General features: G+C 40.0%; 1 pseudogene; it reads right to left on the bottom strand.

The window, feature by feature from the left end:
- Positions 1 to 10,772, bottom strand: part of LOC147455144 (uncharacterized) — a 44,446-nt pseudogene extending 33,674 nt beyond the window's left edge.
- Between the last annotated feature and the right edge of the window lie 1,813 nt (positions 10,773 to 12,585).

Genomic DNA, 12,585 nt, shown 5'->3' on the forward strand with positions numbered 1-12,585 from the left:
TGTGCTAGTGATGTGTGTGAACACACTAGGACCGCCGGGGCATTTTTCCCTCTTTAGGAGGTTTTTCCCCTCAAGCATTGTATATACGCCCATCAATCTAGGGCTATCCATCTTTCCATTGCACACTAAGTAACACTCTCTCTAGTGTGTGCCTTGAGCTTCCTTCTCCTTCTCCAAGCTGTGTGCATTTCTCTGCAACCCAAATTCCAACAATTGGTATTAGAGCAGGTGCCGTCCTCCCGGGCCTAGTCGTTAGTAGCTCCAGCACACGCCTGCTCACTTTTTCCAATTTTTGTGAGCTTTGGCGAGCATTCGTAGGTCGACAAATTTTTTGGGAGAACTCGTAGAGCTTAGTCTGCTCAAATTTCTGAAATTTTTGAATCGGGCTCATTTCAGCCTCTGTTTCCACTACATGCTATATCGTTATTTGGTGCATAATTTTTGTCAGTGTCGTTTTCTGCATAACATGTGCCTTACAGTCTTCTACGGTTTATGCTATATAGCACATGTTGTTCCCTCTTTGTTTCTCCTCTTTTCGGGCAGTTTTCACATCAAGTGCAGTATTTACCATGACTGACAACAACACAGATGTGTTCAAGATGTTTGCTGCTGAGGACAGATTCGATGGGGACAAGTACCCTATGTGGGCCTACATGATGCAACATGTTCTTCTGTCAAAGGGCATATGGAATATTGTGCATGTCATTGATGTACGTCTGGTTCTGAGGATGCAGGCGATATTGAGGATGTTGCAGGTCTTGCTGCAAGGATTGCTGCTATTAGAGTTGTTTTGCCTACCGTAGAACCAGCTCGTTGGGATGTAAAGGATGCACAAGCTCATGCATTGATTGCATTCTCTGTGAAGCGTACCATTTTTTCTCACATTCGTTCAGCAAAATCTGCAAAAGAGGCTTGGGATATTCTGGCAGGTCTTTATGCAAGCTGCAATGAGGCTAAAATTGCTTTGCTGCATAAAGAGCTGGAATCAAAGATTATGCATGAGGAAGATGATATGGACACATTCCTTGCTAGTGCTAAGGATATCAATGAACAACTTATTTCTGCAGGTGAAGTCATTTCAGACAGTTCCCTTGTGCAGACTGTTCTTGATGCCTTACCGGATTCTTACCAGACTTTTGCTAGTACTTGGAGACTTATGACCCAAGGAAATCCTGAAGTTGGCAAGTTTGATGGATTATGCACATTGCTATTGCAAGAGTCACTTTCTAGAAAGAACAGGACTAGACAGTGCACAGTTGAACATGCTTTTATTGCTTCTCAAAGAAAGGGTGGTAACAACAATGCAGCCACTTCTTATGGTTCTGCTACGAGTGGCAAAGCTTATGTTCCCAATGCTTTTGCTGGTAGCACTTTGTCTGGCAATTCTGGTGATAAGGGAAAAAAGAAGATGTGTTGCCATTATTGTAAAGCTAATGATCACTTGATCAAGCAGTGTCCTAAGTTGAAGGCCAAAGAGGCTAAGAAGAAAGAGGGTGGTTCCACTGCAAATGCTCGTTCCACTACAAATGCAGCCATTGTTGAGTCTTCTGTAAAAGGAGACTTTGATGCTGATGTTGATGCAGAATGGGCTTTTAGCGCAGAGTGCACTTACAATCCTGCTGTCCATGATGCATGCTTGTCAGTTGCTACAAATTCACATGTGTGGTATTTCGACAGCAGTGCTACAAAGCACATTACCTCACATCGTGAATTGTTCACCTCTCTTGAGTCTGTCCCTCATGGGAATTCAATCACTTGTGCCAACAATGCCTCTTATCCGGTTTAGGGGGTTGGAAAGATTGTGAAAATGGCAGTTCTTTCACACTTGTTGATGCACTTTATGTACTTGGGATCAAGAAGAATCTTTTGTCTGTATCCGCATTTGCTAGACTTGGACTTGTAGTCAAATTTATGGATGATAGATGTACAGTTCATGATCTCAGTTTTGGTGATAAAATTGTTGCATTCGGCCTTTTGTGCCGTCGGCTGTACAATTTCACTTTGTATGATAAGCGTGGACAAAATTTTGCAAATGCAATTGCAAATTCAAGGGCTATTTCAGATGCAAAACTTTGGCATGCACGTTTTGGGCATCTGAATTCTGCCTGTTTGCTGCGTTTGCAAAAGTCTGATATGGTTGCTTCTTTGCCGCCTCTTGAAGCACCTGTCAAACATGTTTGTGAAGGCTGTATTTTGGGTAAAATGCAGCGTTCTAAGTTTCCAAAGGATGATTTAGTTAGGGCCACATGCAAGTTGCAGCTTGTGCATAGTGATGTTTGTGGGCCCATGCAAACTCCATCCTTAGGCAACTACCTGTACTTCGTGACTTTCATTGATGATTACTCCAGGCGTGCATGGGTATTTTTGCTTAAAGTGAAGTCCGAAGTTTTTATGTGCTTCAAACAATTTCTGGCTATGGCTGAAAATGTATCGAAATGTACTATGGGACCCTCCGTTCCGATCGAGGAGGGAAGTATATGTCTCATGAACTTAATGCATTTTTGGCTAGTCGTGGTATAAAACACGAATGTACAATTCCGTATACACCTCAGCAAATGGTGTTCCTGAGAGGAAAAACAAGTCTCTTATGGAAATGGCAAGATGTATGATCAAGAGTCAAGCTTTACCACATTCGTTTTGGCTCGAGGTTGTTATGTGTGCCACTTATGTACTCAATAGTTGTCCTATAAAAGTGTCGCAGTCTATGACGACAGATAAAGCATGGCATGATAGAAAGCCATCTATTGAGCACATGCGTGTTTTTGGCTGTTTGGCTTATGGTTTACTGCCACAAGTGCAACACAAAAAATTGAATGATAAGGCTGTCAAATGTATTTTGTTGGTTATAGTGCTGAAAGCAAAGGTTACAGGTTGTATCATCCGCAAACAAAGCGTATTTTGGTTTCACGGGATGTAGTGTTTGTGAAAGATTGTGTTCAGCCCTTGCTGTCGTCATGTACTAGAGATAGTAATGTAAGCTCACAAGACATTTATGACACTTTGCTGCCTCTTTTCAGTGGTGGAAGCTCGAATGTAAATTCCAATGAGGCAAATGTATAGCCTATGGGGGTTTCCGAAAATGCTATAGATCAGCCTATTACTGATGCAAATGTACATGATGTACTTGATGAGCAAAGGGCTGAAAATGAGCAGTCTAGAGGTATGCCAAAATGGCTGGTGTACACTTTGCGTGACAGTAAATTGGATGCACCTTTATCTAGTCGTACTCGTTCAGGCTCTCGCCATGCATCTTATGCATCAAATTGTTATTCTTTGGCTGTGTCTAGCTTACATGATGTTGAGGAACCACTCTCTTTTGATGAAGCACAAAATTCAAAAATTGGATGGCTACCATGCAATCAGAATATGATGCACTTATAGAAAGTGACACATGGACTTTATGTGATTTGCCTTTTGGCAAAAAGGCCATTGGTATGAAGTGGGTTTACAAGTTGAAACACAAGCCGGATGGTGAGATCGATCCTTATGAAGTTGAGACACAAGCCGGATGGTGAGATCAATCGCCATAAGGATCGACTTGTTGCAAAGGGTTATGCATGGCAAAAAGGCATAGATTATGAAGAGACTTTTGCTCCCATTTGTCGTATGACTACTGTGCATTTTCTATGTGTTGGCAGGTTATTTTGGTTGGGATGTACATCAATCAGACATTGTTATTGCTTTCTTGAATGGTGACATATTTGAGGAAGTTTATGTAACGCAGCCTCGCGGTTTTGTCAAGAAAGGACAAGAGAACAAAGTTTGCAAATATAACAAGGCTTTGTATGGGTTGAAGCAATCTCCTCGTGCTTGGTATGAGAAAGCTGACACTCATTTGGTCAAACAAGGCTTTCATAATAGTCCAACAGAAAGCACATTGTATGTAAAGCGTGAGGGTGATGTACTTCTCATTGTGGTTCTTTATGTAGATGATTTGTTGATCACTAGACCAAATGAGAGACATATTGCTGAATTTAAGACTGATTTGAATGCTACTTTCAAGATGAAAGATTTGGGGTTGTTGCATCATTACTTGGGCATACAATTTAAGCAGTGTGATGGTGGTATTGCCTTGTGTCAAAAAAGTTACATAGAGAAATTGCTATGTAAGTTTGGACTTGAGGATTGCAAACCTATTGCCACTCCCATGGAAACAGGTTTGAAATTGAGTCTACATGATGCTGGTGATCTAGCAAATGCCACTCTTTACCAAACTGCTGTCAGATGGCTCATTTATGTATGCAACACAAGGCCAGATATTCAGTTTACAGTCACACAGGTCAGCAGATTTATGCATACCCCAGGGTCTAAGCATTGGTAGGCTATCAAGAAGAGTTTTCGCTACCTTAGTGGCACTTTACATCTTGGCTTGTTTTATTCCCAAGGGGGGATCATTGCCGGCAGACTTACATGCTTTTTCGGACTCACATTGGGCTGGTTGTTTTGACAGGCGAGTGTCCACACGTGGTTTTTGTTTCATGCTTGGCAATTCATGTATATCATGGTTGAGCAAGAAGCAACCTACTGTGGCCACTTCGAGTTGTGCGGTTGAGTACAAGGCAGTCTTCACAACTACGATTGAGTGTGTATGCCTCAGAAGCCTTATGGTTGATTTGGGTGTTGGACAGGACACTGCCAACACTATCTACACTGACAGTTAGAGCGCATTGGCAGTCGTGAGAAACCGAGTTTTTCATGCTCGCACAAAGCACATTGAGGTGCATTACCACTATGTCAAGGAGAGGATCTCAGCAAGAGAGACCAGCTTGGCTTATGTGCCAACACATGACAACCTTGCAGATCTTTTCACAAAGGCATTGTCTTGTGAGAAGCTTGAAGCTTTCCACAAAGCTATGGCTTACTCCCCTTTGGGGACTGATCATGTCCTCAGGGCATGGCAGTTCCCTTTACTCATGTGACAACTCTCATTCACCGCATCACTCCAGGGGGATTTGTTACCATATACATGTGGTAGTGATGTGTGTGGACACTAGGACCGCCGGGACATTTTTTTCTTCTTTAGGAGGTTTTCCCCCCCGAGCATTGTATATACGCCCATCACTCTAGGGCTATCCATCTTTTCATTGAACACTAAGTGACACACTCTCGGTTGTGTGCCTTGAGCTTCCTTTGTCTTCTCCAAGCTGTGTGCGTTTCTCTGCAACCCTAATTCCAACACGACATTCCGAAGAGTGGACATGTTAGTGTAGTGAGAAATGCGCATGCAATGAAGTATGAATGATAAAAAAGTTCTTCGTTGACATGGGGTTTTGGCATACCTCGCTACTGTGGAGATTATTATTTTCGTAGCTAGGAGAGGTTTAAGGATTTGGGGTTTTCCAATTTGGCAATAGGGGAGGGAGGATAACCCTACTTGGAAGGGAGATCCTCTTTCAAAGAGAACTCATTTGGTTAGGATAAAATTGCACTTCAAACTCAACTCCTTCTTGAGAGAATTAGATATTAATCTTAAGTTGGTCACTAAAAACTTTTGCACACATAATTTATGCAAAATCAAAAGCATTTCTTTTGGAAACATTATGATTTTAAAAGGTTAATTCCAAAATAACTCCATTACCTAGTTGCCTTTGATTTGTGGCATTTACCTTTGTAAGATTAATTTAGGTAAGAGAATAAAAGTAATTTAAAAATCAATAAAAAGGTTTATGCAAGAGATTAAGGGATAATTAAAGATATGAGTCACCATTCAACATGCATACTATTTATGTAAATATGATCTCTAGTTACCTATGGTTAAAGAGAGTGCTTTCTACACTCTCTATGTCATATTAGTTTGAAATGACCTGAAGTCACCTATGGTTAAAGAGAGCGTTTTCTACTCTCTCTATGCCAAATTAGCAACATGGTTAGTTATGATTAGTAAAAAGCCTAATTATAAGGAAACAAAAAAATTAAACATTAGGAAATAAATGGACTCATTTTCGGGCCTTTTAACTCTAGTGAGAGAATGCTCCTTAGCCAAAAGGAAGAAGGCTAACGTTACGTAGAAAAAACCTTTTTTCTTATTTTGAAAATATCCATGAAAACCATTTTGGTGAACTTGTCACTATCATCAGAAAAGTAAGGTGCTTGATAATGACATCTTGCACAAGCGTCGAACGCCTTTTTATGACCCGCTGTTGCTATCCTATAAAGTGAAGCACTTGTGCATCTCGCTCAAGCATCAATCACCTTTTTATGAAGTATTTGCAATTTAGATTCAAACAGATCATACTTGATAGTGATTGATAGGTACTATTTAAGACTATGAAGAAGTTAGAACCAAGCGAATAGAGGCCCTTGAAGGGTCTCTGGGACCTCTATTCGCTTGGTTTTGACCTCATGAGGCCCTAGGATTAAAAATGCTATATCTTGAGCTAGAGCTGTCAGATTTCAACATTTTAAAAAGCTATCCTAAGGATTTTGTACGTTCTGGATGCATCCATGATATTAGTTTTGTATTTTTAAAACAACACATATTTGGTATCTCTAATCGCATATCACATCATTCATGAAGATTCATAGACATGGATTTTTGTGTACACTTAAGTTGGGCTCTCGAAAAGCATTTTGTACGAGCATGGATTTAAGTGATTGAGAAAACTTTTATGTATGTACTATGAGAAATAGAATTCCAAAAAAAAACTTTCACGTTTTTCATAATTACCTCTCTATATGCTAAGTTGGCGTTTCTTACAGGGCCCAAAATTGAGTCCAAGTTCCTCCTAACGAAGTTATTTCTTCTTCCTAAGCAAAAAGGCTTGCTTATAAAAATGTGACAGCTTAAGCATGAACTTAAGTAAGCATGAAAGTAAATCACTTTCAAGAAAGTGCAATAGAATAAAGAGAACAATAAAACATTACCTTGTGTGTATGGTAGAATCTTCTCCTCGATTTGGGAGAGTATGGAAGAGTGTGTTGATGTAGTAGGCTCTTTTCCTCTTCACTTTGCTTGAGAACCACCAATTTGGCTACTTGGAATGAGAGAACGGCAAGAGGGAAAGGGAATTCAAGCTATGGAAATCTTGAGAATTAGGAGAGAGGAGAGGGAGAGGGTAATGGGAAGAAGAAGATCAAGTTTTGACAAACTTGATTATGGTTTTGGACATGGTTTCTCTTGGATAGGGTGTGTGCGTGAAAGAGGCTTGGTGGCTATGGCTTTCTCAAGCTTAGTTGTTGGAATTAGGGTTGCAAGAAACACTCATAACTTGGAGAAGACAAAGGAATCTTAAGGCACATAACAGAGAGTGTATAACTTGTGTGCCATGGAAAGCTAGATAGCCTTAGAATGATGGACGTATATACAATGCACGGGGGAAAAAACCTCCTAGTGAGGGAAAAAATTCCCCAGCGGTCGTAAGTGTGTTCTCACAACATCACTACCACATGTATATGGTAATAAATCCCCCCTGGAGTGATGCGATGAATGAGAGCTGACACATAGAGTAGAGGGAAGTTCCATGCCCTGAGAACATGATCAATCCACAAAGGGGAGTAAGCCCAAAGCTTTGAACTTCTCATGAGATATTGCCTTTGTGAAAAGATCTGCAATATTGTCATGGTTTGACACATAACCCATGTTGTTTGTTCCTACCGAGGGCGTCTCTCTGACATAGTGGTAATGCACCTCAATGTGCTTTGTGCAAGCATGAAAATTGGGTTCCTTGCAACTACCAATGCGCTCTGACTCTCAGTGTAGATAGTGTTGGTAGTGTCCTATCCAACACCCAAATCAACCATAAGGCGTCTGAGCCATATACACTCAACCATAATTGTGAAGACTGTCCTCTTGTACTCACCCTCACAACTAGAAGTGGCCACAGTAGGTTGCTTCTTGCTCAACCATGATATACATGAACTGCCAAGCATGAAACAAAAACCACTTGCGGACACTTGCGTGTCAAAACGACCAGCCCAATGTGAGTCCGAAAAAGCATGTAAGTCTGGCGGCAATGATCCCCCCTTGGGATAAAACAAGCCAAGATCTAAAGTTCCACTAAGGTAGCAAAAAATCCTCTTGACAGCCTGCCAATGCTTAGACCCTGGGCTATGCATAAATCTGTTGACTTGTGAGACTGCAAACTGAATATCCAGCCTCGCATTGCATACATAAATGACACATCCAATAGCAGTTTGGTAAAGAGTGACATCAGCAGGATCACCAACATCATGAAGACTGAATTTCAAACCTGTTTCCATGGGAGTGGCAATAGGTTTGCAATCCTCAAGTCCAAACGTACATAGCAATGTCTCTACGTAACTTTTCTGACACAAGGCAATACCACCATCACAATGCTTAAACTTTATACCCAAGTAATGATGCAACAACCCCAAATCTTTCATCTTGAAAGTAGCATTTGAATCAGCCTTAAATTCAGCAATATGTGTCTCATTTGGTCAAGTGATCAACAAATCATCCACATAAAGAACTACAATAAGAAGTACATCACCCTCACGCTTTACATACAATGTTCTTTTTGTTGGACTGTTACAAAAGCTTCATTTGACCAAATGAGTGTCAGCTTTCTCATACCAAGCACGAGGAGATTGCTTCAACCCATACAAAGCTTTCTTACATTTGCACACTTTATCCTCTTGTCCTTTCTTAACAAATTGCAAGGTTGTGTTACATAAACTTTCTCAAATATGCCACCATTCAAGAAAGCAGTAACATTGTCTGATTAATGTACATCCCAACCAAAATGAGATGCCAATGCACATAGAAAATGCACAGTAGTCATACGACAAGTGGGAGAAAAAGCCTCTTTGTAATCTATGCCTTTTTGTTGTGCGAAAACATTTGCAACAAGTTGAGCCTTATGGTGATCAATCTCACCATCCGGCTTGTGTTTCAGCTTGTAAACCCACTTTGTACCAATGGAATTTTTGCTAGGAGGCAAATCACCTAAAGTCCATGTTTCATTCTCTATAAGTGCATCATATTTTCATTGCATGGAAGCCATCCTATTTTGTGAAATTTGTGCTTTATCAAAAGACAGAGGTTCCTCAACATCATGTAATCTAGACTCATCCAAAGCATAACAATCTGATGCATAAGATGCATGGCGAGAACTTGAACGAGTACGACTAGACAAAGGTGCATCCAATTTACTGTCACACAAAGTATGCACCAACCATTTAGGCATACCTCTAGCCTGCTCATTCTCAGCCCTTTCCTCATCAAGTACATCATGTACAGGTGCATCAATAATTGGCTCATCTATAACATTTTCAGAAATCCCCATTGGCTGTACATTTGCATCATTGGAATTTGCATTCGCACTTCCACCACTGAAAAGAGGCAAAAAAGTGTCATAAATGTCCTGTGAGCTTACATTACTGTCTCTAGTACATGACAGCAAGGGCTGAATAGAATCTTCCACAAACACAACATCCCGTGAGACCAAGATACACTTTGTTTGCGGATGATACGACCTGTAACCTTTGATTTCAACACTATAACCAACAAAAATACATTTGACAGCCTTATCACGCAATTTCCTGCTCTGCGTCTGTGGCACCAAAGCATATGCCAAACAGCCAAAAACTTGCATGTGCTCAATAGAAGGCTTTCTATCATGCCATGCTTCATATGGAGTCATAGATTGCAAAAATTTTGTAGGACACTCGTTTAGCACATAAGTGGCACACATGATGGCCTCGAGCCACAATGAATGTGGCAAAGCTTGACTTTTGACCAAAGATCATACCATTTTCGTAAGTGACCTATTTTTCCTCTGAGCAGCACCATTTTTTTGAGGCGTATAAGGCACTATACATTGGTGTTTTATCACACAACTACCCAGAAATGCATTAAATTCATGAGACATATACTCCCCCCCTCGATCGGAACGGAGGGTGCCCATAGCACATTTAAAGACATTTTCAGCCATATAGAGAAATTGTATTGTATGCCCAAATAATGATGCAAAAGCCCCAAGTCTTTTATCTTGAAAGTAGCATTCAATTCAACCTTAAATTTAGCACTGTGTGTCTCATTTGGACCAATAATCAGCAACTCATCTACATACAGAACGACGATGAGTATACATCACCCTCACATTTGTTGACATACAAAGTGCTTTGGTTGAAGTGTGATGAAAGCCTTGTTTAAGAAAATGAGTGTTATCTTTCTCATACCAAGCATGAGGAGATTGCTTCAACCCATATAAAGCTTCCTTGCATTTGCATGCTTTTTTTTCTTGTCCTTACTTGTCAAAACTGCGAGGTTGCATTACATATACCTCCTCATATATATCACCATTCAAGGATGTAGTAACAATGTCTGCTTGACGTACATTCCATCCAAAATAGGCTGCCAATGCACATAGAAAACAAACAATAGTCATATGAAAAGTAGGAGCAAAAGTCTATTCATAGTCAATGCCTTTATCTTGTGCATAACTTGTTACAACAAATATTGCCTTGTAGCGATCAATCTCACCATTTGGCTTACGTTTTAACTTGTAAATCCATTTTGCATCAATGGCCTTTTTTTCCTGGAGGAAAATCACACAAAGCCCACGTTTCATTCTCTATAATTGCACCATATGTTGTTTGCATTGTAGCCATCCAATTTTTTGCATTTTGTGCTTCATCAAAAGAAAGAGGTTCCTCTTCATCACATAAATTCAAAATAGTCAAATCATAATAATCTAATGATTATGATGCATGGAAAGAACCTGAATGAGTACGACTAGACATAGGTGCATCGAATTTACTATCACACAAAGTATGCACCACCCATTTAGGCATACCTCTAGCCTCTTCATTCTTAGTCCTTTCAACATCAAGTACATCATGTACATCTAATAGGTTGATCCGTGATATTTTGGTAAACCTCCATAGGCTTTACATTTGCCTCAATAGAACTTACATTCAAGTTTCCACCATTAAAAGAAGACAATTGAGTGTCATGAGTGTCTTGTGAGCTTACTTTACTATCTCTAGTACATGATTACACGGGCTGAATGGAATCCTCCACAAAAACAACATCTCATGAAACCAAGATATGCTTTGCTTGCAGATGGTACAAGGTGTAACCCTTGCTTCCACGATTGTAACCAACAAAAATGCTTTTGATAGTCTTATCATCCTACTTTCTATGCTGCTTTTGTGGCATTAAAGCATAAGCTAAGCAACCAAACACATGCATGTGATCAATAGATGGCTTGTTATCATGCCATACTTCATAAAGAGTCTTATATTGCAAGGCTTTGGTAGGGAAAATGTTAAGTACATAAGTAACACACATGACAACGTCGTAAGCCAAAACAAATGTGGCAAAGCTTGACTTTTGATCATACATCAGGGCACCTCCACAAGCGACCTGTTTTTTCTTTTTGAAACACCACTTTGTTGAGGCATATATGGCACTATACATTGGTGTTTTATCCCATGGTTAGCTAGAAATGCATTAGACTCATGAGACATATACTCCCCCCTTGATCTGAGTGGAGGGTGCCCATAGTACATTTAGAGACATTTTCAGCCATAACCAAAAATTGCTTGAAGCACATGAATACTTGGGAGTGAGCTTTAAGTGGATACACTATGAATGTTTGGAGTAATCATCAAACAAAGTCATGAAGTACAGGTAATTACCCAAGGATGGAACTTGCATAGGTCCACAAACATCAGTACACACAAGCTGTAACTCGCATGTAGCCCGTATTGAACCATCCTTTGGAAACTTTTAAGCTACATCTTACCCAAAATACAACCTTCACAAACATGCTTAGAAGGTGCTTCAAGGAAATTTCAAGCAACCATATTGTATTTGTGTAAATGTAGCAAATTCACAAAATTCACATGCCAAAAACATGCATGCCAAAGTTTTGCGTACAAAATAGCCTTTGAATCCACGATTGCATTTGCAAAAATTTTCCCATACTTGTCATACAAAGTGAGAATATATAAGCCATGACACAAAATACCAGGTGCAAAAATTTCATCGTTAGAGCTGAGATCATGAAATGTACATTTTTCATCCACAAATTTGACAGCAAGACCAAGTCTTGCAAGTGCATATACAATTAAGAGGTTCTTTTTTATCCCTACTAACATAAAGTGCATCAATAATTGTGAAATAATTTCCATTTGCGTCCCAACTCCCTTGACCAGTTAAGAGGCATCGTTGGTACACATTAAAAAAAATATGAACCCCAAAAGGGCCTTGTAAGAGCAACCAATCAGATTTAAGTCAACAATAGGGCATAAAAGAGGGGGCATGGATAGCCCATATCTACATACCTCAAAATTGTATCATGTAACATATCTATGGAAAGAGCTCGGGAATGCAATCCAAACGCACTATTGTCCGACAAATTTGAAGTTAAAATGCTCAAGTTATGGCCATTTTATAATTAAAAAAAGCAAAAACTGGTGGGATCATGGCCACACGCTCATTCTCATTGGTGTAGAGAGTTTATTCCAGAAGCATATTTGACCTTAAAAGGCCCTTTTGGGGTTCATATTTTCCCTACTGAAGTGACCGTATTCCCATGAGGGATAGCTTCAATAGAGGTACATAATTCATGCTGGGAAGTAATGTGCTTTGTAGCACCACTGTCAATGTACCAAACA

Source organism: Adiantum capillus-veneris, chromosome 6 (assembly GCF_014529385.1).
Source record: "Adiantum capillus-veneris isolate H3 chromosome 6, ASM1452938v2, whole genome shotgun sequence".
Classification (NCBI taxonomy): domain Eukaryota; kingdom Viridiplantae; phylum Streptophyta; class Polypodiopsida; order Polypodiales; family Pteridaceae; genus Adiantum; species Adiantum capillus-veneris.